The sequence below is a fragment of the Gallus gallus genome, chromosome 15, assembly GCF_016699485.2.
Source record: "Gallus gallus isolate bGalGal1 chromosome 15, bGalGal1.mat.broiler.GRCg7b, whole genome shotgun sequence".
Classification (NCBI taxonomy): Eukaryota; Metazoa; Chordata; class Aves; order Galliformes; family Phasianidae; genus Gallus; species Gallus gallus.
The window spans coordinates 12,083,561-12,109,882 of NC_052546.1; the positions used below are offsets into that span (position 1 = coordinate 12,083,561).

The 26,322-nt window shown below is 44.8% G+C and overlaps 1 protein-coding gene across 12 annotated transcripts in view; it reads left to right on the forward strand.

Annotated features, from left to right (window-relative positions):
• TBX3 (T-box 3) overlaps positions 1-26,322 on the forward strand; it is a 302,848-nt gene that overhangs the window by 160,988 nt on the left and 115,538 nt on the right. The window contains exon 1 of one of the 12 annotated variants that reach the window (XM_046901074.1): positions 22,884-23,284. The exons of the other annotated variants lie outside the window; for them this stretch is intronic. The gene's annotated coding sequence lies outside the window, so the exon portion shown is untranslated. Of the gene's footprint in view, positions 1-22,883; positions 23,285-26,322 lie in introns of those variants that run through there. 12 annotated transcript variants of the gene reach the window in all.

Below are 26,322 nucleotides of genomic sequence, written 5' to 3' on the forward strand. Positions count from 1 at the left end.
TGAGATGAGCTGGAGCAGCTCTGTGAAGGCTGGGCACGCATACACAAGGGCCTGAGTTGATTTATCTTGATGTTTGGTTGAATTCTTTGCATTTTGGGTCCCTTCTGTAACCTTTTCACCTCGTTCTTTTTTAAGGTGGCTGCCTGGCTGTTACAATTTATCATGAATGCATCTCACTTCACTTTTGGCTCCTCTGACGGAAGGAACAGCCGGTCTCTGGGAGGTCAAAGACATTATTTTCCCTTCGTCTTTCTCAGTTTCCAGCACATATTTGTCACTTTGAAAAAGCATGAATTCTGGATTTGATGCACTTTAATTGATTTCACCCTCAACAAGTCCAACTGTCCATCAACCTTCCCTTTTTCTTTCCTTCCCTCCCCTCCCCCTTTTTCATTTCTTTCCTCTGTCCCTTTACTTTGTGAGTGATGTTTTCACCCGCCTGCATGTTGAAGCTGTTGCAAAGCCCATGACCCCATCAAGGCTTACTGTCACTAGCCATTTCTCTCATTTTCCTCATCCTCCAAGTTGAACTTTGGATGCTGAATAAGAACGAAACCTTATAGGATCACTGGTCTTGTAGATTCTTAGTAATGTGTTCTTTGTCTGAGTGGCTGCTGGCAGCTAGTTAAATTTGGCTGATAGTCTACTTATAGTCTTCTGTGAAAATTTCTAAGTGAGAGAATTAATAATTAGTCCTCAGTAAAATGATATTGATATTGTACTAAGGCAGAGATAATGCACCATCCCTTCTTTCTTTATGGAAGGCTATATGCACCCAGTGTGGCACAGTTGTAAATACAGTTGTATAAAATAGTTGATACACAAATGAGGCACCATCACACTGTTTCTTGCTTGTTTTATGAATTCACAAGGCATGAATGGAGATGCAGAGAAAACAGAGTATGTGGATGTTTAACAACTTGGCTTTGCACGGGAGTTGTTTGTGAGTCTTGAAAGCCAGGGGCTATGTAACCATGGATGCTGAGAGAGGCTCATAGGTGTTCCACTAAATGCTGTCATTACATCCTAGTTATCAGACTGGAGAACAGGCTTTTGTGTACAAAACAGTAGAAAGACTGACCAAGGTGTTCCACTAAGACTTTCTTCTCAGCAGTGGCAATCATAGAACCATAGAATAGCCTGGGTTGGAAGGGACCTTAAAGTTCATCTAGTTCAACCCTCCCCCACCGTGAGCTGGCTGCCCCCCAACCAGCTCAGGCTTCCCTGGGTCCTATCCAATGTAGCCTTGGGCACCACCAGGGATGGGGTACCCACACTTCTGTGGGCAGCAGTGCCAGGGCCTCACAGCCCTCTGAGTAAAGAATTTCCCCCTAACATCTAACTTCATCCTCCCTTCTTTTAGTTTAAAACCAGTCCTCCTCATTATCGCTATCAGACCACATAAAAAATAAGTCTCCATCTTTTTTATACACTCCATTTAGTGATATTCCTTGGACTAACGTGCGCTCACTGGAGGACTGCAGCACCTCAGGATGCACAGAATTGGTTCCAGGCACTTTATACAAGTGAATTCATCACCTAGCCGAGGGTAATTAATTAAAAATGGCTGGAAGCTGCCAGGTGCCGGGGCTCCAGGGCCGGGCGGCCGAGCGCCGTGCCACGCCGCGGGACTGCTGTCCATGGTCCTGCGTGGCTGCGCGACGCGGGCCGGGACAGACGGGCGGCTTCGTGGGCAAAGGAACGCGAGTCGCTCCTGCGGATCGCAGACAGTGCTTGTCAGCATGAAAGTGAGTGCTCTGCGAGGAGCTGTAAAGAGCCTCCATTAGTACTCACAGAGCTCACAGCCTTTCTTTCTGTGATTTGCCTCTGAGTGGGCTGTTGGTCCAGCTGTGTGAAGACGTGCAGTGAAACTGGACTGTTGTATATTGGATCATCTTCTGAATGTTATCTCGGTCTTTAGAGGAGAAAGCCCTGGACCTATATGTATCAGTGGCAGGATTCCTTGCTGGGAAACATACCCCTGGTTTGGATATTTCAAGTACAAATGTTTTGTTCAAATGTTATTGAGGCCAAACTTGCTCTTTTTCAATCTATGGGTTACTTTTATTCTTATGTCACCTGAAATTCTTCCCATCTTGAGGTGATGGTGACTTTATTTTTCCTTTCATTGAGATGTGAATATTTTCTTTCTCAGAAAACTACAGGAATTTTCTGGTGTCCAGAGCTATGATGCAAGAGGAGCTTGAAAAAGTGTTCTGTGCTTGTATTGTCTGCTGTTAGTACCTTCTTGGTAATACTGGGGGACCGGGGGCTAGGAGTATAAGCCTTCTTACATTAATATGATATTCAGATGTTTCAAAGGCTATCCAGGGATTTAATTTCTTGGGAGTGGGTGCTGTCATTTTTCTGTTATGCGTAGTGCTATGCTTGGAGTAAGAACACACAGAAGGGAGAACTTAGTTTTAATGGGTTCTGCTCAGAGTTCAGCTCCTGTGGGCATCATACTGAAGAGGAGGAATAGGTTGCCTTGTGAGATGAAGTGAACTGCCAGTTTACTGCACTCTGAAAGGTCTTTTCTATGGTCTTTGATTCCAGCTCAGAGTTCTAAGAGATGCTGATGTTACTTAAGATTTCACATGTATTAGAGAGCTTGAGGATTTGTCTGGCAGTTTCTATTCAGAAAACAAAAACAAGCACCCTTGCTTTTTGTGTTTTCAGGACTTCCTCTAGAAGTTGTTCTACTGAAGAACAAACTGGAGTCACTTCTCACTGATAAAATCATTTTTATTGTGTCTACAGAAATTATAGAGGGAAACAAAGATCTTCTCAAGTTACTGGCCTGTAGCATTCTCTTCTCTGTTGTAGAAGAACTGGTAATGCTGTTGTAGCGTAAGGTGGAAAAATATATCAAGAGTGGTATACAGGATCAATCAAATTCCCTTCTTGGCTTTTTTTGCTGCTATAACCAGTCAGGCAGTGGTATGTGTTAGCTCATTAGATTGGTTAAACCCTGCCTCTGTGCACTGCTCAAGAACTAATGAAAATTTCATGCCCAAGTAAGATCCGTCACATGTGGACGCACATGATATTGGCTGTCTGTAGAGCTTGGCTCCGGAGATGGGGAGAGCTGTCATAATGGCAGGTTTTTCACACTTTCCTTGTAGCAACATCAAAAAGATTTTAACAGGTTTTTTTGTTTGTTTGTTTGTTTTGTGGCAGACTAAAGACAGGTTCTCTTGTTAGAAGTGGAAGGGCTATTGTTTACTGGTAACAAGAATTTAGTTCTGTGGAGTCACAATAGTGACCAAGACATCTGCTTGGTTTTACTTTCTAATACTATCCTATCTTAGCCAAATTATCCAGTATCACAAAGGTCTTCAGATTCATTTAGCGACCCATTTATTGAGTCTTTTCATGTCTTCAGTAAAGCATGTTTTATTCACAAGCACCTAGAACTAATTGCTGTCTTACTTCCAATGCACTGTGATTGTTACCTGTCTTAACATTTTAAAGAGAGGCACTCAGAGGTGAAGTGTCTTAAAAATCGTCTAGCAGGACAGTTTCAAATTCAGGATTGGAAATCCAATCTCATACTGTAATACCTAGTTTACATGCCTGCCTTAGGCATTGTGGCACCTGATGTGGATGCTTGCCCAAAGACAATGGCATGTGGGTGCCTAGGTAATTTGTAGAATTAACTGAGAGTCAGATGCATCCATAAGCATCATGGTGTTGTCCTCTGCTGAGCTGGGAACCTTGTAAGAGCACTTTCGCTGGTCAGGAACTTTGGATGGCTGTCAGGATCTGGACTGCTACAGAAAAAGGGATTATGTCTGTAATTTACCTACCTAGAAGGGCTTCTACACAGCTGCAGGGGAGGATATTGCATCCTGAAATAGGCGTTGATGAGATCTGGGACCTTCTGAAATAGGAAACACTGGAGAGTGGATATTCTGGGTGTTTGAACAAAGTCATGGTTTAGGTACTTGATCAGGTGATCTGAATCCTGCTGCAAGTCTCCCAAATCCCAGGCCAAGGCTTCCTCCAGTAGACTAGCCTACCCAGTAAGTTTTATTTTACAGTTAGTAAGTTGGGCTATTATCTTATGTAAAGCCAAAAATTGCACAGCTTCCATCTTTTCAGAGGATTAAATCACTTAACAGGGCCCTGCTAAACTATTTGGAAGCTTTCCAAACCATGCACAAAGTCAGTCTCTTGTCTTTTCTGTCAGGAAGGGAACAATCTGGGGAAAGTATTGTGCTAAGTTCAGGTTGGTTGGCCTGGCAGTGCTGGAATTGGTAATACCATAAATACAGGCTTTTCAGTCTCTGGATATACATAAGCAAAGTGGCCAACAATAGCAATTCATAGGGGTTGTTTAAAGAGACTTTCGAATAATTGTGAATGTCCAGCTAACGTAAGACTTGTTTTAAAATTCAGACTCAGATTTGATGCTTGGATTGAGATTTAAACTAAGATTTGATCATATTTAAAAGTCAATCCAGTTCAAGTCTAGCTTTCAGAGCATCTTTCATCTTTAAGAATTGCTTTACAGGCTGGTAGGCTTAGAGTTTTCAACTGTATTCTGTGAGTTGCAAACCACTGTGTAGGAGGTATGAAGTATCTCTTGTTGCTTATCTCTTGAACAGCCACCTTCCTTTTCCCTATTCAAATCCAGAAGACAAAAATGTGTTGTGAATTTACCCAAGTGACTTCAAGAGAGGATACGCCACCCGTGGTTTGGTAAAGACGTGGAAGCATTCATACTGCCTGTTTTATTAGATAGTCAGATGGAGGAAAAGAAGTCTTGGAAAGGAGAAGCAGAGCAGTTACATTAGGCACTTGATGATAATTTCAGCCTGAAGAGCTCCGAATTCCCCTCTGAAATCTTTTTCTCCTGGGAGTCTTAGTTCTTAAGTTAAATGGCTAATTAGTGTGTGTTCACACCACAAATCAGCCCAGCCAGGCAAACTCAGAAGAGCTAATGCTGCTCACTTGCTCTCAGTGGAAGCTAGGGATCTCAGGATGCAGAGGCATTTGACCCCCCTGGATGTCTGGGGATTAGGGAGCTGTTATTGGAACACTGGAGAATTTACAGTGAAGAGGGGAGGAAACAGCACCGAAAAATCCTCCTTCACTAACTGGGGACTGTGTCAGCATCTCTCTAAAGAAAATTTATTTCTCTCGTTCTTTTCCTGTTCCAATTAACACCTTTCTTGGGAGTGGGGAGAGTTGGAATTGATTCAAAGTGCCCCAAGCTGAGAGATGTTCAAGCACCCAGCTGACCCCTGATCTCCCTTGCAGGTGACAAGTTGAACATGTAGGCTGAACATGCCAGATGAGGAAGAGAAGGGTATGGCCTGGAGGGAATTAGAGTTACAAAGCCAGCAACTGTTGTTGAGGGTGTTGGCTGAAATGCTCTGCCATAGGCCCTGCAGGCAGGGCTGGCTTCAGGCAAGCCTAGGGGAATGGCCTTGGGTCATCAGAGAGCATTTCTGGTGGGCTATAGGAGCAAGTGTAAATACACAGATCTTGTGGAGAATGAGTCTTACAGAGGAATGAAATCCATCTGTGAGTTTGGTGGGGATTTTTTGTGAATTTGCTGTTCTTACTTCAGGGCCCTCACTGGAATTAGTCATCTCTGAATAACAGAAGGGAGTGTCTAAAAGTCCCTCCTCTGATGATTTTTGATGTCCCATTCATATCCTATTCTATTCTTCTGAAACTTTACTCTTCTTTCTATTAAGCATCATGAGGCACCGCAAAATATTACAACCAGCAGTTGCCAGTCTTCTGGAGACATATTGTTGGGCCCCAGCTTCTATGGAGGAGCAAGAAAGCTTGAGCAATGGCATCTCTTCTGCATTCAGCTGTGAGCATTTGCCCCAAATGCCTTCTGTCATCTCAGCAGACCCCATCCTTTTTTGCTTTAATTGATTCTGTCTGGCTTTAATTTGATGTGAGAATAGACCTCCCACTGTGACCTCTCAAGTGTGCTTTGTGCAAGAGAACTTGCAGGCTGGGTGTAGCTGTGATCAGGGGCAGGATTATTTTATTAGAATAGGTAGACAAGGGCATTTTGGCAAGGCCCACTGAATTCTTTAAGTCCTTTACCAATTGAAACGAGGCTTTTTACTTCCTTAGTGGGTTGTGGGAAGTACTTGTACAACACCTTGAAAGCAAACCACTAAAATAATTGTTTATCATTAAAGCCACATGCGGGATTTCCCAAAGAAGTCCAGAGTCCTGTTGCATTGGCTCCCTGTAAGCAAGCAGTGGGAGATGATCCAGAAGAACTGGGCCTCTGAAGGTTCAATGGAGAGATTTGGAGGCAAGGAGAAGGGAACATATTTGGCCACCATCGCCAAACAGAATGATGGCAGGGATGCAGGGATGAGGGTAAACAGGGGAAGTTGAAAAGGAAACATCCATTGTGAGTCTGGTCAGCTGAAGTCTAGACAGCTGTTGAGTTTGTCTTATCAAATAAAAATATTTTGATTCAGTAGTGTGTTGCCTTGAGTCAGTGTTTGTCTATGCTGACATAGTGTTGCAGAAACACCCAAACTGAAGGGTGCTGCATCCCCTGCTACTGGGGTTGGGATCTCTGCTGTCTCTACTAAGGCCTAGGAGGGGGGCACATATCTTTTTGAGGCAAGGAAAGGCTTCATGAGAGCAATCCTATTTCCTATGCCTTGGTTTCAGATTCTTCAGATGCTTTAAGGCATCTTCAAAAGCTGCTGTGCCTTGTTCAGTGTGATTAAGTGTGCTGCTGCTTGGACCGCAAATAAGGGTTTTAAGTCAAATGGGAAGATTTTTGAGGGAAAACAGATGAAAAAGTATTCAGAGTTAATTATCTGAGAATTCTTGAAATGGCTTGAGTAATAAAAAATAGATATGTACTCACTTATTCATCTCATGCTATTAGCAGTCTGTGCTTCTGGATTGAGCGATAGTGGGCTGTAAAAGGTTGCAGTGTGTAGGAGATCCTGTGAAATACAAAATCACTGCCTGCAGAAAACCTAGCATCACTAAAGGCCCAGTCTTTGAAGGTGCAACCTGGTGATCTTCCAAAATTGTCCTTCACAAAGACACTGAGGGTAGGGTGAGGTGCTAAACACAAAACAAGTGGAAAATGTACACGTCAGGCTAGAGTAGGACCCTGTATAACTCCCAAACCCACCCATATCTCTCCCAGACAATTCCTAGTGGTAGCCGAGACCTTACTGGTTTGTTTTTGTTGGGTTTTTTTGTTGGTTTTTTTTTTTTTTTTTTTGGTTGGTTGGTTTTTTTGCAAACAGTTTTGTTCCTATCTGCTTATTTTGTTGATCACTTCAAAGAAATTGTATACAAGAATACCATGTCGTTGCTATCATTAGAAACACTTCCTTCTTTATTTCCTTTCCTGTGTCAGAAACCCTATATTTTTTAACTTATTCTTTAGCCATTCCACCTGATCACTCAGTATTTCCATGTTTCAAGGAGATTTATCTGAATGGCATGTTTCCATGGCTGATATGCAGCAATAATGCAGGGTTAATACCTAATTAGTTCCCAGAGACATTGAGCTTTTCATGGATATTCAGTAACAAAAGAAACAACAAACAAGCTGAATTCCTAGGTCTTAATTCATTGGGGAGGAGGAAATAGGAACCTAAAAATGCAGGAATTATTCAGTGCAGTATGAAAGCTTAGTCCATTCTCTCATGGAGCTCAGAAGATGCTATAGCAGCTGACAGGGAAAATATAACCTCCCTCCCTGCCTTCAGGGACTGTGTATGTGTCTGTATTTGCAGCCCTGACATCTCCAAAGAGGAACATTCCCAGTTCTGCCACACGCTTTAAATAGCTCCTTGCCCGTTCCCCTGCCCGCTGCAGCCCCCAGCCAACCTGACCCCATTTTCTGACATTCAGCCATACCTGATCAATTGTATCCTGAGCAGCTGGAGATGATCGGAGCTGGCCTTCCACCTCACAGGATGGCGAGCATATGGGCCTGCAGGCTCCAGCCATTATGTTCCTGAGCACTGAGCTTGTCTGCCTGTGGCTACAGAGGGTTTTTTTCCTCTCTCAAGCAATCGCAAATAAACCTTTCTGATAACTAAGAGGAAAACAAACAGGCCCTTTGGCTCTGTAGGCAGTGAGAAGGAGGGGAAAACAAAAAACAACAATAAAATCTTTGCTGTGCTTGGGCAGCATGCAGCTTCAGAGTGACCTCAGGGAGGAGGAATTGTCTGTCCTCAGCCAGAGATGGGGCTTTTCTCTGAGCAGAAAGGGCTCGTTTCAGGAGGGTTCTCAGCCAGAGATGGGGCTTTTCTCTGAGCAGAAAGGGCTTGTTTCAGGAGGGTTGGCCCTCGGCACTGTATAGCCAGAAGTGGAGTGGGAGCTGCAGAGGGGGGAGAAAGTTTGGCTCAGAGGGAGTCCTAGCCATCATCTAGATGAAGAAATGGAGTCTTTGGGCTGCCCACTACAGGCATTCTGGTGTTAGACTTGAAGTCTTAGGGGTCTGAAGGCTGAAAGTAGCCTTGTGAGGGTAATTAGCCCTTGGAACTGGCATCAAAGGCAGAGCAGGGCAGGATGGTAGAATCATAGAATATCCACAGTTGGAAGGATCATCAAGTCCGACTCCTGGTTCCACACAGGACCACCCATAAATCAGACCTTATGTCTGAAAGCACTGTCCAGACACTTCTTGAACTCTGGCAAGCTTGCTGCTGTGACCATTTCCCTAGGGAGCCTGTGCCAGTGCCCAGCTACCCTCTGGTGAAGAATTTTTTCCTGATATCCAGCCTGACCCTCCCCTGGCACAGCTCCATGCTGTTCCCTCAGGTTCTATCACTGGTCACCAGGGGGAGGAGATCAGCATTTGCCCCTCTGCTCCCCCCACCCAAGGAAGCTGTAGGCCACCATGAGGTCTCCCCTCAGTCTCCTCTTCTCTATGCTGAACAAACCAAGGGACTTCAGCCATTCCTTCAGACCCTTCACCATCTTTGTAGCCCTCCTTTGGATGTTCTCTAGTAGTTTTATGTCCTTTTTGTACCGTGGCACACAGAGCTGCACACACTACTCAGGGTGAGGCCACACCAGTGCAGTGTAGAGAGGGATAATCACTTCTCTCACACAACTCACAATGCCATTCTTGATGCATCTCAGGATACGGTTGGCCCTCCTGGCTGCCTGGGTACACTGTTGACTCATGTTCAACTTGCTGTTGACCAAGACCCCCAGATTGCTTTCAGGGGGACTGCTCTCCAGTGTCTCACCCACCAGTCTGTATGTGTAGCCAGAGTTCATCCTTCCCAGGTGCGGAATCCATCACTTTCTCTTGCTAAATTTCATGTGGCTGGTGATTGCCCAGCTCCGTCATTTGTCTAGCCCCTGCAGGCTGGGGGACATCTGCTAATAGCACAGAGGCATGCTGCCATGCCAAGTGGACTGAAAAGCTGCTCGCTAATGCAACACCTCTTCGGACAAGAGTCTGCATACTGTGTGGATTTACAGTTTCTCAGGGTTACTCATCTGAAGTGCACTCCCAGCTGGCAACAAAGCTCTTTCCCTAAGTCAATAAATGATGGGCTTTTTCAACTTGAAGTCAGACTCATGAGGAGCCTTTGAAACCTTTGCCTCAGCAGATATGGCCAAGGTTATCATCTTGGCACGCCTTCAGTGAACTGGGACGCTGTCTTGAAATGCTGCCAGAGTCTGCAGTGCACTCATGCTAAAATGCTGAAACCACATGAAGGGACCACTGGTCCTTTTACCTTGCTCTCCTCTTGCCTGCAAAGAGCCAGAGCACTAATGTCACCGCAAAGGTACAACAGCTGGTGCCAGGTGCAAGTTCTGCTACTGCCGAGGTGTCTTCTCTGAGATCTTCAGTGGGAATCACTCCTATAGAGTGAAGTAGTTCTGTTCCCTAAACCTTTGAACTGTAGAAATGAGTAGGAAATCCATGTGGAAAATTCAGAGAGGGAAAATGAGAGCACAAGCCATGGGATCAGCGCCCACTGAGTCAAACAGTTGCTTCCCAAGAAACTCCATTGAAGCAACAATATTAATTGCCTATTTATGCCACCATTTCCAAGAGTCACTCTTGGGACACAGCCAGTTCTGGTAGAGGATTAATCTTGCTGGAAAACTCCCTCTTGTCCATTGCTCAGTCTCTGACACACTCACACATGCAGAAAAACAAATGTTGGTGACCCTCCGACAACCCAGTTAGCTAGCAGGGAATTAAGGGACATGAAACTCTAGCTTCCCCTTCAGCACAGCCCTGCATCTGCCGCAGCCAATTCAGAAGGCAGGACTAGCCACCTGCTAGTTGTTTTGCTCAGAGAGAAAATGTCTATTGGACGCATAGGAAACAACTAATCCAGTCCCATGGGAGGGACTAGCGATTTGTCATTCCCACTGTCTCCAACACAGGTACTCAGCACCTTTTAGGACTATGGTGCTGTGGGTTTTTTTCTGGTTATTTTTCCACCTGGCAGTAGTTCTGTATTTTGTTTTTGTCTAATGTAGCATTACTCAGCTACTGACATTTGATCATCCAGTTCCGGGCAATGAAGAATATGCCCCATTCCCACACAGGCACCCCTTCACCCTTAAGAACAAATTAATAGAGAAAAGTGTGTATTGTGTAAGCTGGAAAGCACAGTCATTGTGCAGTGTCCGACTTTTGAGAAACATGGATCTTCTCTATTTACTGCTTCAGAATCTCTGTGTTTCAAGGACAGGTCAGTGCCTCTTCATCCCACCACTTCCCTAGTGCCGTTGCACTCCGTATGCCACTGCAGTGTGATTTGACCCAAATTTTTGCACTAGGGGTTTCACAGAGGCTTCCCCAGAGTTGATCTCAGTATCAGAAGAGATAGTTTAATGGCCTCAAGAAGCAGGCTAGGAATTTTCCTTGGGAACAGCCGGCTCAGCTCTACAACTTGCTCAGCCTTTCCCCCTTCTGAGGACAATAAATTGAATAACATGCAGTTTACTGCATACCTGCAAGAGAAGTTGTGGGGGGGAACCCAAGGCCGGCCACTCAGCGGGTGCAAATCAGTATGCCTTTGCTAGCTTACACCAGCTGTAGAGTTGGCCCCAAGGTTTTTGTGTTCACATTATCCTGGGGCTCATATTGCAAGAATGCAGGGCTGGCCAGATGTGCTGGCTGCAGTGCTCCATTTCCTCCATGACTGACAGGGTACCAGCTGCCACTCCCTGCCCTTGAAGCAGCCAGGTTGGTGCTGCATGTATGCAGTCTGGAAGTTGCTTTGGGATCTTTGGGAATGGCTACAGCACATAAATGCTGTTATAGGATGTATCAACAGAGTAGCAGAGGAAGTTTTCCCCTTGGAAGTGGTGTTCATCTCCTCCCCCAACCCAGCATGTGGAATTCTGGATCACATTTCTCTCTCTTGCCAATAAATATTGCAGATTTATTGCTCTATACCTGGTGGGTAGTAAATTGCATTCCACCTCTGTTATAAGGCTCTTTGCTATGACATAGCCTTGCAGCTCCATTAAACCTTAATTACAGCAACACTTCATTGGGTTGCTGCGATGGTCTGAGTGCCATTGCAGTGGAGAGGATGTATGGCCAAAACAGGCTGATGCAGAGAGGCTTTGTTTTGTTTTGTTTCCTCCCTTTTTAAAGATTATGGAGAGTTGAGCCCAGCAAGGGGAATAGATGGAGAGGTCCTCATGCTCTGCTCATTTTCCACAACAGCTGGCTTCACCTGCCGCAGCCCCTGCAGCTCTTCACTCCCTGACTGAGTGCTCAGCAGTGTTCAAAGCTGCTTTCTTTAAGTGACTTATTCACGTTTGTACTCCTGATCTGCATCCTAGGTTCAGCGTTATCTCTGTTTGATAGCATGAGGAGTGCGGGACTTGGATTTCTGGAGTGTAGCAAGACAAATTTAAGAGCAGTGTCACTGGTATACAGTGTCTGAGATCACTCTTAGCAGGCTGATTGCTTTTGTGTCAGCTAAACGCATTATTTCTGGTGCCATCGCTGCCCACCTGCCAATATTCATCCCTGCAGCCTGTGGCTTTGGCTTTGGAGATCACATTGGGTCTTTGTGAACCCCCAGCCTCTCACACAGACTTGCACTCAGTGCTAGCATGCATTGCACAGACAGTTCTCCTTGGACCAATGTTCATGTCTTCCTGCTCTGTGATGAACGAACCAGACCACTAATCACTGCGCCAGCCCCTTGGATCCACTGCACCACCTCACAGGTGATAGCTGTCATTGGATCCGTCCAAGAGAAAGACTGCTTGGTTCCAATTGGAAATGATTTGCTGCCTCAATCGTACTGGTATGTTGTCAAGTGGTACAGATGGTGGAGATATGACCACAACTGAAGCTGTTCTAGGTTAATTTTGGGATTATCATCTGTTAGCATAATGCTCTCGCTCTTGTAATGAGTTTGACTGTTGTGGTCATATTAATGCTCCATAAGCCTTGTAAGTCCACTTACAAGATTGAGAATGTTTCTATTACTGTGTTTTACCACATCTACAACTTTATCTACCCAAATATTCATCTACCATTTATATTCAGGTACCCACAGATGTTTGTAGGTAGGCAGCAGAGAGATCTTCTACCCCACTGCTATAGCAAAAAACAACTACCAAAAAGCAACTAAAATCTTTCGACAAATTCAGTTGCTGTGCTCTTTAAAGAGTAACTAATGCACAAAGAATACTTTTCTGTGGAGAGTCTATTACAGAGCCTTGTTTGTCCTCATTCTCCCCTCCTTCAGCAGCCTTGAGATGTCAGACATAGGAAATGTGGCCACAGCTGTTTATGCACTTAGGAGGTTTTTTTTCCAAGGCCACATCCTTCTATTCTGTAGATTACTTGAAAAGATGCTACAGGGACTCCAGAAAGCCAAGGTCTATGTGCCATGTGCAGGTGTTGCCAGGAGATTGACATTTTGAACATTTGAAAACTATCAGAGAACTAATTTGGTGCTAGATTTTTTTTTCCTCTCCTCCCTCCTTCCCACTTAAAGTGTATGTTAGAAGACTTCTGCTGTAGACTGATATTCCTAACAGGTCCACGTTGCTCAAGTAACAGTCAAACATGGTAGCACATACTAGGAGGAACATAGGTAGCTCATCACACACAGCTAGGAAGGTGTTCAGCTTCTCTGTATCCTGGGCTGGGGTAAACTGACACTCACCAAAGCCCCATCCAGCCCTTGACTTATCTTCCTCTATAGGGTAACTAAGTCTTGACCATCATAAGTGTTTAGGAAAATGCCACTGTATCAGTTTCTTCTACAATAACTCATCACCTTGATGGAAAACCGATTATTTTTCTATGTGCAAATGGTTACATTTTCAGGTGTTTTTGTTTTAAATAATGTAGGAGAGGAAAAAAAGTCAGAAGTCCGACTTCAGTAGTTCCAAATTAAGGGAGTTTATTCTTTCTCTTGGGGGGGGGGGGGGGGGAGGGGAGTGGAATTTTAATTTTTAAAATGTTGTTTATGTTTAGACAAATTAAAGATGTGTAAAATTAAATTGGAATGTTTTGACAGGACTGAAAATATATATTTTGATTAGCTCAAATGAATTTAAATATAAATCATGGGAAAAGTGAAATGTTGGTGGGGTTTTTCTGGTTCTCATTTGGAAGAAAAATAATTTGCAATCTTGACACTTCTCATGGAATGAAAAGTCCATTTGCTGATTAAGGCCCAGATTCATCCTGGCTAATTTCAGGCACTATTGAACTGCTTAGTGCCAAAGGGCACTTCAATCCACCTGAGATTTAAATTGCCCTTTGGAGGTGCCTATTTCTCTCACTGATAAGACAGGGGCAACGTGACTTCAAATACGTGTGTCTGAAGTTGCGTGACGTGCAACGGAGTGCAGTGCTCTCCCTTTCATCGTCGACACAGTGCATGTGCCCTTTCCTTTCACCCCTCCAAAAGTTGGGGGAGTTCTTTTTTTTGAAGTGGGAAGAGATTTCCACTAAAACATAAGATTTTATCTATTTGTTCCCTGGCTGTAGAAAATATTCTCGAGGACTGATAGGTTCATATCCCATGAGAAGAAAAGAGACAAGATTTGGACTGATACTGGAGGAGTCTTTGGTCAGGTTGTTTGTTCTTTGTTAATCCCATGTGCCACAGCTTCCATCTCTCACATCTGGTTGGCAGAAGGCAGGTCCTTCATCAGCTCCTCCACAATATGCTGTACAGTCTGCTGCATCTTCAGCACTCCTTGACCCAGAACAAAAGTGAAAATATTTGGCATGCCAGAAAAGGTTAAAAAATAAAGTGATGCACAGCCTTCTCCTCCCCATGACATCAGTTCAGTGGGAGTAGAATGATCTCCCCTGCATCCCACCTGGCAGTCTGGTGGTAGCAAAGGGACGTATCTGCTACAAGTCACTTCCCATGCCCTTGTCCCACAGTGCTGTCCCGTTCACAATTTTTCAGGTGGAGAACGTAGTGTCCAGAGGTCAGACCTGGTCTGTTTCATGCAACGGCCCCAACTGATGGCATCCTGACATCCTTGGGAGTGCTCTGGTCATCAGTCCAGCCAACCAGATGGATCTGCTTTAGGCAGCTGGACATTTGGGAAGTATTATTTCTTCTGAATATGTAGCCTGTGCCGCTCTTATTTGGAGCTCATAAAACATAACGAGATATGGGTCAACATTTAAGTCCTGTGGAAAATTACATCCTGGAAGACTTCGTGGAGCCGAAGGCTTAGCTGGTATTAGCTCTAATTATACTCCATTGAACTCTGCAGCAGCAACTGCAGCCTTTGACTAAAGCTGTGAGTGTTGTTCTCCTTTCTAGAGAGCTCACCATTGCCATTACATCTGAATGTTGGGATGCTCCTTGATGAGCCCACACACAAGCACTGTGCCTCCCCTCCCCGATTCTGCAGGGAACAGAGCATCTGAGCACATTGTGCACCTTGCTCATCCACAATAGGGCATTTTATTCACCTTTCAGGTTTCCAGCAACTGTTTTGAAGTCCTTGCAGCTACTTGGCAGAACACATAGGATGTGTCTGAGCACTTCACTAGGAGAGTTGTCAAATATCACAAGTGAGCTTTTGGAAGCAAGCAGACGCAATAGGAGAGTGGGGGAAGGAGATTAAAATACAGTTGTTGGCTGATATGAAAATCTTAAATAAACCACAAATTATGAAAGAAAAAAAAAAAACCTCTTGTGAGAAAGAAAGAAAGTAACAAGTCTGTGGAGGATGGATGTTTGGAACTGTTCAGCCTAATGCATGCCAGATTTCTCCTCTCTCCTCTCCCCCCGCCCCCTTCCACCCCTCGCTGCCTTCCCTTTACCAAATGCTGTCTGCTAAACTTCTGAAACACCCTTTGCCTTTTTGACCCTTCAACTCATCTTGAACTTAGGAAAAATTGGGGGGGCGGGAAGGAGCGGCCGGCCATGGAGCGCATGTGGCTGCACAGTGTGGGGGTGTGCGCCGGGGGTCTGTGATCAGGAGGGGACTGACACGGGTCTGTGTGGTTGATGCTCCCCTGAAAACAATTTGTATCCTGTTAATAGAATTAGTAAATATTTGTAGCTCACTTTGAAGCTTGTGTCTCCAGGGGATGTAGGGGGGGGCACGCAGAGAAATTAAAGAGACAAGTTACTCATTCAGCCATCCCATCCCCTTCCCCCAGCCTTTCTTTCATTTTTTACCTCCTGTATGAAGACACTAAACAGACAAATTGGAGGGTTGAAGCCAAGCTTGTGCTGCTGCTTGCAGGAAGTGACAGGGGTGGTACATGGAGTGTTGGGGGGGGCGGGAGGTGGAGGAACAGGCCTGATATCTGGTAATGCAAAAGCCATTCACACGTAATGAAACGGCTGGTGAGCCAAGTTCCTGAGCCAGGGAGCCGAGAGCTGAGCTGCAGAGGTGACTCCAGCACCAGGCTGTGCTGTGTGTGATGCCTTTCTGAGGTCTTTCAGCACTCTGAAACACCGTGAAGGAAGACTGGGATGTACGTGTACAGCTTCATTTCTGCTCATCCCTTCCTTCTCTTCCCGACAAAGCCTTGCAAAGTGGTGGAGGAAGAAAGTGAGCTCAGATTAGAAAACTCAGTCACGTCAGACTGAGACTTCTCATTTCCCTGTAATTTCTGATTCATTTCACAGATGCACTAGCTAAGGTTAGGTCACCTGCAAAATTTTAGGCAGTGGACATACTCACAATCTTTGCTTCCAACAGCTGGCAGCTGAAATACACAAATGACAAGGGCAGCCCAAAAGGAGGGTTCAGTCCGAAAGAGGAAATTCAGAGGGGATCTGTTAGCATCTCCAGGCATGACATTGTGACTTGGAAGTAATTTTGACAGGCACAGGGGAGGAATCTTGTAGGAGTTATGTTGCTTTCTAGCAAGGAACCTACATTGTGCCTGTTGATATTTAGAAATGTGCTGTCATTGACTTGCCGGGTCTGCCAGACCCCTTACAAAAAATAATTAAGCAAAGCTTTTAGCAAAACAGCTGAGCTCTTACAGGTGAAATGGCTTTAAAAACATACATCTGAGATGCACTTTTACCTTATACATAAATGCTATGATCTAAAGGTGGGGAGGAACTAGGGAGGATGCACAATGTTTCCTGTAAACCGATGGGACCAAGTAAGAGCAGCTGAGCTCCTGCACTTGGAGTAATGTTTCAGATGTAGTAGAATCTGATTACCTGCATCTTCTTGATGTTTTCCCAAATTAAACTGGTTGGACTTGAATGCTCGTATTTCACAGGTTCACTGCTGGTAATATTAATGGTTTCAAAGAAGCCGTGTTAATCCTGGCTGAAAGTGAAAGCACCCAGAAAAGGTGCAATTCTGCTGCTGTATCAGTCACCCCATGCTGGGGAGGAGGGACAGAGAGGAGAGGATATGAGCTGGTTATTAAAAATAAAATGAAAATGAGAATGAACCAGCCATTGCTCAACCTCATTGCATATGCTAGAGGCTCAATTTATTCCTTGGAAACAGAGCAACAAGCAATCCTAAATGGTGGTGTGGCTGCCCGCTGGCTGGCTCTAGGCTGGGTGAGACCAGGCCATGATGTAATCTCATGATGTGGCTGATAACCGGGGAGATTAGGGAGTGACTCCCTAAGTCTGGGTTATGAGGTTGGAAATTTGCCTTCTGATTGTTTTGGGGTTGTGGAGAGCAATGAGGAAACCTCAGGTGGCTAATTTCTGTCTCGAGGAAAGAAAGAACAAGGCAAGCTCTTTAATCATTGAATATTGGGTTGTCTGAGTGCCAGGAACATTTAACGGGACTGACAGGCTTGGCTTCTCTGGTAGTAGGCAGCTATGTGTCACCCAGTCAGCAGCAGCTCCCACATGCGCCCCTGAAGAGAAGCAGGCAGCTTGGGGGGTAATTGCCTTTCATGTCCCTCAAGGCATCCATTTCTCTCCATGAACTGCCAAGCCAGGCAGGGTCATTGGCGGCAGTGCTTGCTCTAAGGTTGGGTAGCTGCATCTGTTTCTCAGCAGAATGTTTGTTGTGTTGGAAGGCTGCAACCCAGATAAAGCAAACAGTTTCATGCATTTTATGTGGATGGATGTTGGTATCAGACGTTTGTTCACTAAAGAGTGAAAACCTTTAAAAGGCTCTGACCTTCACTTGAAACAAAAGTCTGCAGAAGAAAGTAAACCATGAGTTGTTCAAAGTTTTTGAGTTTTCTTTTCTGAAGTAAAAGTTTAGAAAGAGAAGTGCAAAAATTCTCTTAAGAATTGTTGGCGGTTTTTTTCTTCGTGTGTGCAAAGGAAACATTCAAGAGCATTTACAAAAGAAAACTTTAAGGAACATAGTTGCAAAACACATGTAGTATGTTTCAACCAGCTGGATTTTCTGGCAGCTCCAGAGAAATCTAAACAAGGAAAATGATTGTCCTTGTTTTGTTTTGCAATATTTTTTATCCATGCAGGACAGTACAAAGCACATCCTCTGTGGGAAGGTGTCACAGACAGCAGATGAGAGAGTTCCCTGTGAATTATAATGGAGTGTTTTCCAATTGAGAGTCAGCCCGTGTGGAGGTCCAATCCTTTTAACGCACTCATACAGGGAAAAGAGAGGAAGTTGAGTCCATTAAGGAGAATAGTAAAACCAGGAGTCAGGCAATGAATGAGCAACTGATCCGGTAAAGTCATGCGAGCACCTCTAACTCCCACTCGTTGCAGGTGGTATTTGACAGTTTTGCAGGGCTGAGCCCCAGTTCATGTGAGCAAGGGCCTCTTTTGCAATTCTATATGTCTGCTCTACCTTTTCCAGACATGCATCTCTGGTTTTATTAAGCACACGGCTTGCCGTGGTCCTTAAGTTCCCAGCACCTCTTTCCACCCTGGTTCCCACCCAGAGCTAAGAGACCTATTACCAGGTAATGATGTGTCAAGCAATAGGCAAGGTACAGGAAAATCACCTAAGGAAAATGCTGATGTAGCGTTAGAAGCATCTATATTTTTATTCTGCTTCATGACCTGATTTCCTATACCCAAAGCCTTTAACTTGCTGATGCTTCTCTTTAGATGAATGGGTGGATTTGGAGACTGTCAGAATGGCACCAGGACTTGTCTAAAAAGTGTCATAATATTTCTCCCGTTGCCTTACGGCGAATTATGTTTTCAAATCCCCAGACTTGCAAAAGTTGCTCGAAAGTACTAAGTTTTAATGTTGCTTAGGTCTATATTATGACAGAAATGGTTGAATTGCCCATAGTTCTACATTCATCTGAAAACTGTGGTGAAAACCTGCTGTGTTTCTCCCAGGTGTTCCAGGTCACCTGATTTCTTCCAAATTTCAGTCCACTTAAATTCAAAACTCACTCTAACTTGTTTGTATTGACCACGCCAGGGCCCAAGCCAGCAATAGTGACTTCTCTACATTTGCTCAGGATATTGACTTGAGTACTAACAGCCTCACCAGGGACAAGAAGCTGCCCAAGCATCTTAAATAGTGGTGACGGAGAAAGATCTGCAGAGCCTTCATACCTGCAGACAGGTGGTATCTCTGGGGAGCATTGTATGTCTGCAGCCACTGTAGCATCCACTGCATGTTGTGGTAGTCCTGAACTCAACCTGAACCAAGAGGAAAGGTTGTGTAGGTTCTTGCTTCATCATGAAGCATTTTAATGGTTTCCCATGTGTTAAATATTTTCTCAGTAAGTGAGAAGTCCCATGCTTCCAGTGAATTCGGTGTATAATAACAACACCATTTTGAAATGATTTCTGGATAACAGAGCCTGCAAATGTTCAGAAAGTACTTCTTTTTCCTTTATGCTAATGCTCAATGTCATGTTCTGAGATTCCTTGTAAAGACCCGAGCCTACATTGTGGAATATACCTTGAAATTTAGTTTCAATCTGTTTCAACGTGAAAGAGATGAAAATGTGTAACTCCACAAGGAGAAAAGGTCCTGGTAGCAAAACAAGTTTCCAGTCACCAGGCTGTTGACAGACTTTATCACAAATATTTTAAAAGCTGTAACTTCAGATTGTTTCTAGCTCACAAGGCTTGAAATGCTCTCGAATCTCCATCCTTTCTCAAATTGCTTTAGCAAACTAATTTTAGTAATCAGCTTCTGTATCTTTGATTATAGTGTATTATAGTGAAAACTTTGATTTCCAAAAACAGCAGCTGTGGCAAGGAGTTAAAAGTACACTCTTGTTATGATAACAGTTTTAATAAGTTCAATAAAGATATTGATAAATTACACCAAAAGAATCCAGAAGACTTTGGAAAATGCCAACAGTAAAAAGAAATTTTGGCTAAAAATTTTGTTTTTGAAAATGGGAAAGGACTGGTTTCAACATAAAACACTCCTCATGCCAAGAATTTAAGCCAGCTGTCATTGTCTTTTGTATCCATAAACAAATGCTTTGGTCTCCCTAACAAATCTCAAATGAGTAAAATCGGAATGAGAGAAGTAAGGGCTTTGTCTGCAGTGCATATGCCATCCAGCAGTCAGAGTCTGATGCAGATTTGGGACTGTTTCTGTGAAATTCTTAGCATATACTGAAAGCTGCCAGACCCTTTCCATTCCCGCACCTCTGGCGAGAGTGCCTGGGAGCAGAAGTCAAACCTCATGAATCAAATCCAGGAGAAGAGGAGGTGCAGCTTTGTGCCCAGTGCATAAGACCTGAAGAGCACAAGGCAGGCTGGCAGGTGTGTTACCATGTTACCATACCCAACAGTCCATTAACTTCACAATGGCTGTGCTACGGCATCAGCTGGGATGGAGACCGGGCAGTGCAATGTGTGAGAAGAGCTTTTGATGTCTTCTTGGAACTTCTCAACAGCTGCAAACCAGGAGAAGCTTGCTCCTCCAGCTCTTTGCTCACAGCTTTTTTTTCCTCTCCTTTTTTTCTTTTTCTTTAATTTCTCTTTGTCCTACAGTCTTACCACAGATGATGCTGTCCCTGGGATGTGGGGGACTGTAATTTCCCCAGATCCTCTTCCTCTTCCTCACAATGCTGAGACCAAAGGTGGAAAGGTTAACAAGGATTTTGAGTCACGTCTCCTCTGAGCCCAGTTTCTGTCAGATTACTCTTTATTCTATCTAACAAATGATTAGTGGATCTCCTGCAAGCTGGTTGTCACTTGTGCTGTGTTTCACAGGTGGAAGAGGGTGTTTTTTATTTCAGAGATCCTAAGTAGGAATTTAATCTAAAGTCATGCAGTCTGCTTGCACTTCATGTGATGACTGAAGTTCTGCAGAAAGCAAGCTTCTGAGTGAGATTTCTCAGAAGATTTTCTTCCCCTTCCTGCTAGAATTTCAAAGGCAATTTGAATTATCTTTGTGATAATTTTGGCTGCTCTATCTAAGTTATAGCTTAGACTTGCAGAAAAAGGCAGAGGCCTTTAAAAGGAATTGTTCAATGAGCAAAGTAATGAAGGCTGAATTGCTGTGCATTTCTCTCTTGTAGGATTCTCTGGTGGCTGCTAAGGGTTTCATTTTCCCCTCTTCTGGACCACTATGGGAGCTCTTTTCCACCTGGCTTCCTGTATGTGCAATACTTGTCAGAACTACATAACTCTGAGTTCTCTACCCTACTGAAAAACCTGTATTCCAACTAAATAAAGATCTGTGGGCTCAGAGATGATGAGGTAACTGTGGGCGGACAAACACTGATCACACTGGCCTTGTCTCCATAGGAATCAGGGAAGAAAAAAGAAAAGGCTTACATCATTGCTGAGTCTTGCCTCTGTTTAGCTTCAAGCTGTTGGTGAAGGTTAAGCAGAGATGTTCACCACATGGTTCATCTTCCCAGGTCTCTCCTTTCATAAGGGTATTTCTGTTTCTTTTGCTCCCTCTTCCATGCTCAGCTGTTCGACGTTTTTTTATCAACAGGAACTGCTTTCTTTCTCTCTTTTACTCTCAATATATCTCTGTGGCTCATGAGTCAGGGAATCATTGGACATACCTGCTGCAGTGACATCTGATGTGTAGACAGAGTTCATTTCTGACTACAGAGTGTCAGCTGTGTACAAATACATATGTTAAACACTAACATAAACAGTGTACTCTACCCTTTTCTTTGGAGCCAAGCTCAAGGTCAGGAGAACATAAGGTGCTCAGCTGTGCTTTGTTCATAACATGGCAGATCTGCAAAAGGCGTTGTCTCCAAGGCAGTTAGGATGCACCCGAGTTTGGTTAGGCTCTGCTACAAATGGACTGTCCTGCCCAGCCTTTGGTACAGAAGCCCTGCAGAGCTCTCTCCTGCCATGTCTGAGAGCCGACAACACATTTGCCTTTGTGCCAAGAGGATGCCACAGTAACACACAACAGTGTTGCTGAGTTAAAGATTGAAGCTGGGCAGAGTAAAAAACCTCCCAGTGTAATTAATCCAGTCGTATTACTCCAGCTTTCGGCTTTGTTTTTTTCGAAAGCTGGCCTGGCCTGCAAAACCCAGGTCTCAATTAATACTATTATCCTGGGGATGACATTTCCTCAGTCTGTCGTCGGTTATTTTTTAATTCTCTAATTTGTTCTAATATGCGCATTGCCTGCACATCAAGTCAGCCATGAAGACGCTGCATTTCCAGGTTCCTTCCTCTCCATCCTCCCAAAGAAATTAAAGCAAGGAGGCTGCGGGACCACAAGTGCAGGAAATAGAATTAGGGAACATATTAATTGGGGCATCAAGTAGGATTTTGTTCCAGGCGGTTTCCTTCCGTGAGCCACTTTGATGCTTCCCCTTCGCAGCTCTGTTTCTCATTAAAACTATCCCTTAATGGCAAATGTTGTTTATGCATGTTGCAATTATGTCATGCTGTAACCCCTGCACTGGCAGGCTCGGCTGATTGGTGGGGAGGGCAGGAGGAGGAGGTCAGTGGTGGGGAAGAATTGGGAAGAAAGGCGGGGGGGGGGGGGGGGACGACATGGGGTGGGGAGGTAAACAGCAGACAAATAGTTTCAGCTTCTTGGTTGAATGTGATGGCTGCTGTGAACCACTCCGTGTGTACAGACTAGCTGGACGCCTGCTTGAGATCCGAGGTCTCGTCGCTCATTTTTACAGTCAGTTCTTGTTCTTCGTGCTATTTGCTGGCTTTTGGATTTGTATCGCTGCCAGAAAAATGGCCGGGTGATTTTAAAGCTTTGCTTTTCCAAGTGAAACCTGGGCTCTCTTTTGCTGTTTTAGCTACTGTTTGGTTTAAGAGAAGTGGGATTTAGTGTTGGCTTGCAGGTTTGTAATTTTTTAGAAAACGTGTGTGTTTTCTCTTCATCTCCTCCACACCTCTCATTCATCTTGACTCACGAAAACCTTCAGCAGGGATCTTCTTCACAGCCCCAAGATCCACTCTGATCTTTTCAGACCCATTGCTCTCACTGAAGGAGCTCCTAGGTGGCTTTTGCCAGAACTAATCCAAAGCTGTGAGTAGCTCATTTGTGGGAAGGGATTTGTTTTTCCATGCAGGCAGCCAAAACCTCCAGCTTCCCCTCTCCCTCATGTGCCAACATGGAGTGCAGAGGGTTCATCCTGCCCTTGATCTCCAAGCCTGTGTGATCAGCTAACGACAAACCGGGGGGGTGGAGCGGGGGGAGGGGAAGCCCAGTTGTTTTCTCCTGATTCCAATTGTTCCTACATGGATTTGCCCCATACCTAGATCTTGAAAGCAAACAATAAAAGCCGTAATGAAAGAAAGCAGCTCATGCGCATGGGGAGTACAAGCCAAGCCATGTCCATGCCCAAGCAAGTTCAGCAGCCAATACAAACACCACCACTGTGTTTTGGAAACTCTGCTGGCCTCTCTGGATTTTGGGAGCCAACACGGTGACGGAAGCCGATGGCGAAAGCAGTGAGCGAAAACCTCAAAGCTGTGAAAACCGGAATGTAAGTCAAAACTAACAGCTTAAGTAAATAATTAATTAATTAAACCACCCTGCTTCCTTCCCACCTAATATTCACTCTGGAGTGAGTGGAGCCTAAGCAGGCAAACAGGCCTAGGAAACCACCGGAGCTGGGGATGACAGGGACAGAGCTGGTGAATGAGGGGAAGCAGACAAGTGCAGGAGTCACCGAGGAGAAGTCACTCAGTGCCTAGAGCCAGAACGGCTGTGAAATGACTCATTTTCACTTTGCATGTATGATATTTGCATGCAAAACGCATTCTGCGAGCAGTCACATGGGTATTCTGCTCATGGGTTTTGATCCGGGATGAAATTTCACCCTTTCCTCCAGCAAAGTCGTTCATCTTTCTTTCAGGGAGGAGGGAGGAAGTGGGAGGGAACTGTGGGGAGAGAGAAAGGAATTGTCCTTCAGGCATAAAATTCAGGGATTTATCCCTCAAAAGGGTCACCCAGTTGTTCCGTAGCATGAGGTTCGATCCTGCTGTTTGTTGGCTTGGAGACAGAAGGAGGAAAAGCTCAGGAGAGCACAGGGCTGGGGCAGGGACAGGCCGCACAGCCTCCAGCCTTCTGCTAGGCCGAGCCAGTCAGCCCTGGGAAGGGCCCTGCAGCCTTTTTGTTGCTCTGAGTAAAAGCTCCTATGCAGTGAGGTAATAAGTCCACAGCCACACCAACAGTGTGTCTCTGAGAGACTTGAGAGCTCCAGAAGTGTCCAGCCAGTCAGGACAGAAGACCTGTATTGTCTTTCATCTTTACTCTAAGAAAGCTGTGCAGCATTTTCCCTGTCACTGTTGGGTATTTCTGGCGTTGTACCTTGCTCATGAGGGCAGCTTGTCAGGCACTGTGAAATGGCATCCACAGGGATTCCTTGCAGAAGGTTATCACATCTATTTTGCACTAAGTCTTGGCACTGTTCTTGGGCATTTGATTGCTTCAGAGCTTGGGCAAGCACTGGTGACCCTGGGGGACCATGTCTGCAGCAGTCATTGTTGCTTCCACTCCCTCTGTGATGTTGGGGCAGAGTTTCCCAATAAAAGGATTGTTGCAGTCTATTAACCTTCATCTGCCACTTTTTTTCTGTTGTTGCTTGTTTTCAAAACCTTATAGAGCAATAAATGACCTCATAGGAAACATTTGGGGCACTGCTACGGGATGCTAGCTAGCCAGATCTGGGAGCTGTTTGCCCTTCTAGAGAGTCTTAAGCAAAAATAAAATAAAATAAAATAAAATAAAATAAAAATCCAGAAGGCCAAGCCTCCCATTTCCCATGGCAAGAGATGTGCCGTTTTCACTAAGCATCTGACTTGAGGACTGATATTTAGCTGTACTTAGATCTTAGACATGTAAAGTAGTATCTCTGGCATAGCTCCACTGTGGTCCTCTACACTTCTGTGAGAGAACCTGCTGGTTTTGGCAGGGCAGATGGAGAGGCATGGGATGAATGCAGGCAGCCTGCCATAGTCGGTTCAGATTTCTCTGCTTGTGCTGTTGGGAACCTTTTCCTTTCAGCCAACAGCATTGAGGGCTCAGATTTAAGAGCTGGGATGGGAGGATGGAGTGTCAAAGCCACAGCAGGGGTTGCACCTTGCTCAGGTGGGTACAGTTGGGTGAAGAGGTTCATGGTGTGGCCACTGATGGTATGAAGAGGTGATTTTTGGAGCTTGAAACACTTTGGTTTTCAAGGCATTACTTAGTAGAGATTCAGCTGGAAGGCTCACACAAGTGAGCCTGTCCTGTGTATCAGGGGGTGGGTATATAAAAAATCTGTGAGGGAGGGTAAGGATCTGCCCTGCAGGTTCTGACCATGTTCAGAACCTTTACTTGCAACCAATAACATCTCTGAGAGTGTATTGCAGCGATAAATCTGTACAGTCACTCTGAGGATGTACCTGACCTCTGCTCAGACCAAGCTGGCTGTGCGTGTTCTGAGCACAACTTGCCCCCAAAACATGGGCGTGTGATGAGTTTGGGGTACTTCAGCAAAGGGGAAAACCTTGAGACCAACCTTCCCCTTAGTGTGAGCTCAACCACAAGGGCAGCAAAGCAGGCTATGATCAGGCTGGGTGTCAGCTGGTAGTCTGATTGCAGTAAGGTTGCTGGTAGTTTTTACAATATAAAACAATATATCTTACAATATAAAACAGCACAGACGCACTGGAGTATACCCAAGCATCTGAAAATACGTGGCATCAAATCAGTACAGTAGTCAAAAAGGCTTTGAAAGGACCTATTTTAGTGCCAAGGTAGAGGAAGGACGTCCCAGAACAAGTGCATCTCAAAAAGAGGTTGAACAGCTGCCTCGGGCACCTTTCTTTGAGCCTGTGATTTTCACAAGGACTCCTAGCATTCCCCTGCTGTTAATGGGCGTTGAATCCTGAGCTGAGCTGTTGCACCACTGAGGGAGGGAAGTTGCAGTGCATCAGTGCATTTCTCCTCCTGTTTAAATGCACTTTTCTCAGAAGTCCATGCAAGGAAGGAGGGAGAGTCACCTGGCAAACAAACTTGAATGAAGGCTATTTTGCTGGAAATGTTTATATGTTGTTGCTGCAAAATACACAGTACTGATAGCACAGCACAGAGTTCAGCTTGTGCAATCAGGAGTGTGTGTCTGCAAGTGTCAGTGTGTTTGTTTGCAAGATAACATCTTTTCCTGAAAGTAAATTTTGGAAAACAGCTGCTGGCAGGTGAATTCCCTCGTTAGAATCTCCCTAAATATCCATCAGCACTGAGTCACTGAGAACAGCAGTGATGAACCCCAGTGCCTGCAAATTTCTGCCTTGGTTTCCTGGATGGAATCATATAGGCAGATGTGTCAGAGTATAATAAATCCAACTAAGACCTGCTGGCTGCAGACATGGTCTGACAGTGTGGCGCATGTGTTTTGGATCTAGCAGTCTGGCATGTGCCAAAGGCTGGATCTGCTCCATGGTCACTGTGGTGTTTCCAGATATCTGGGTGCTTAGTTAGAGCTGCTGCACAAACCAATATCCTGATACCCCTCTTTGCTGAGATTGATTTTTGTCT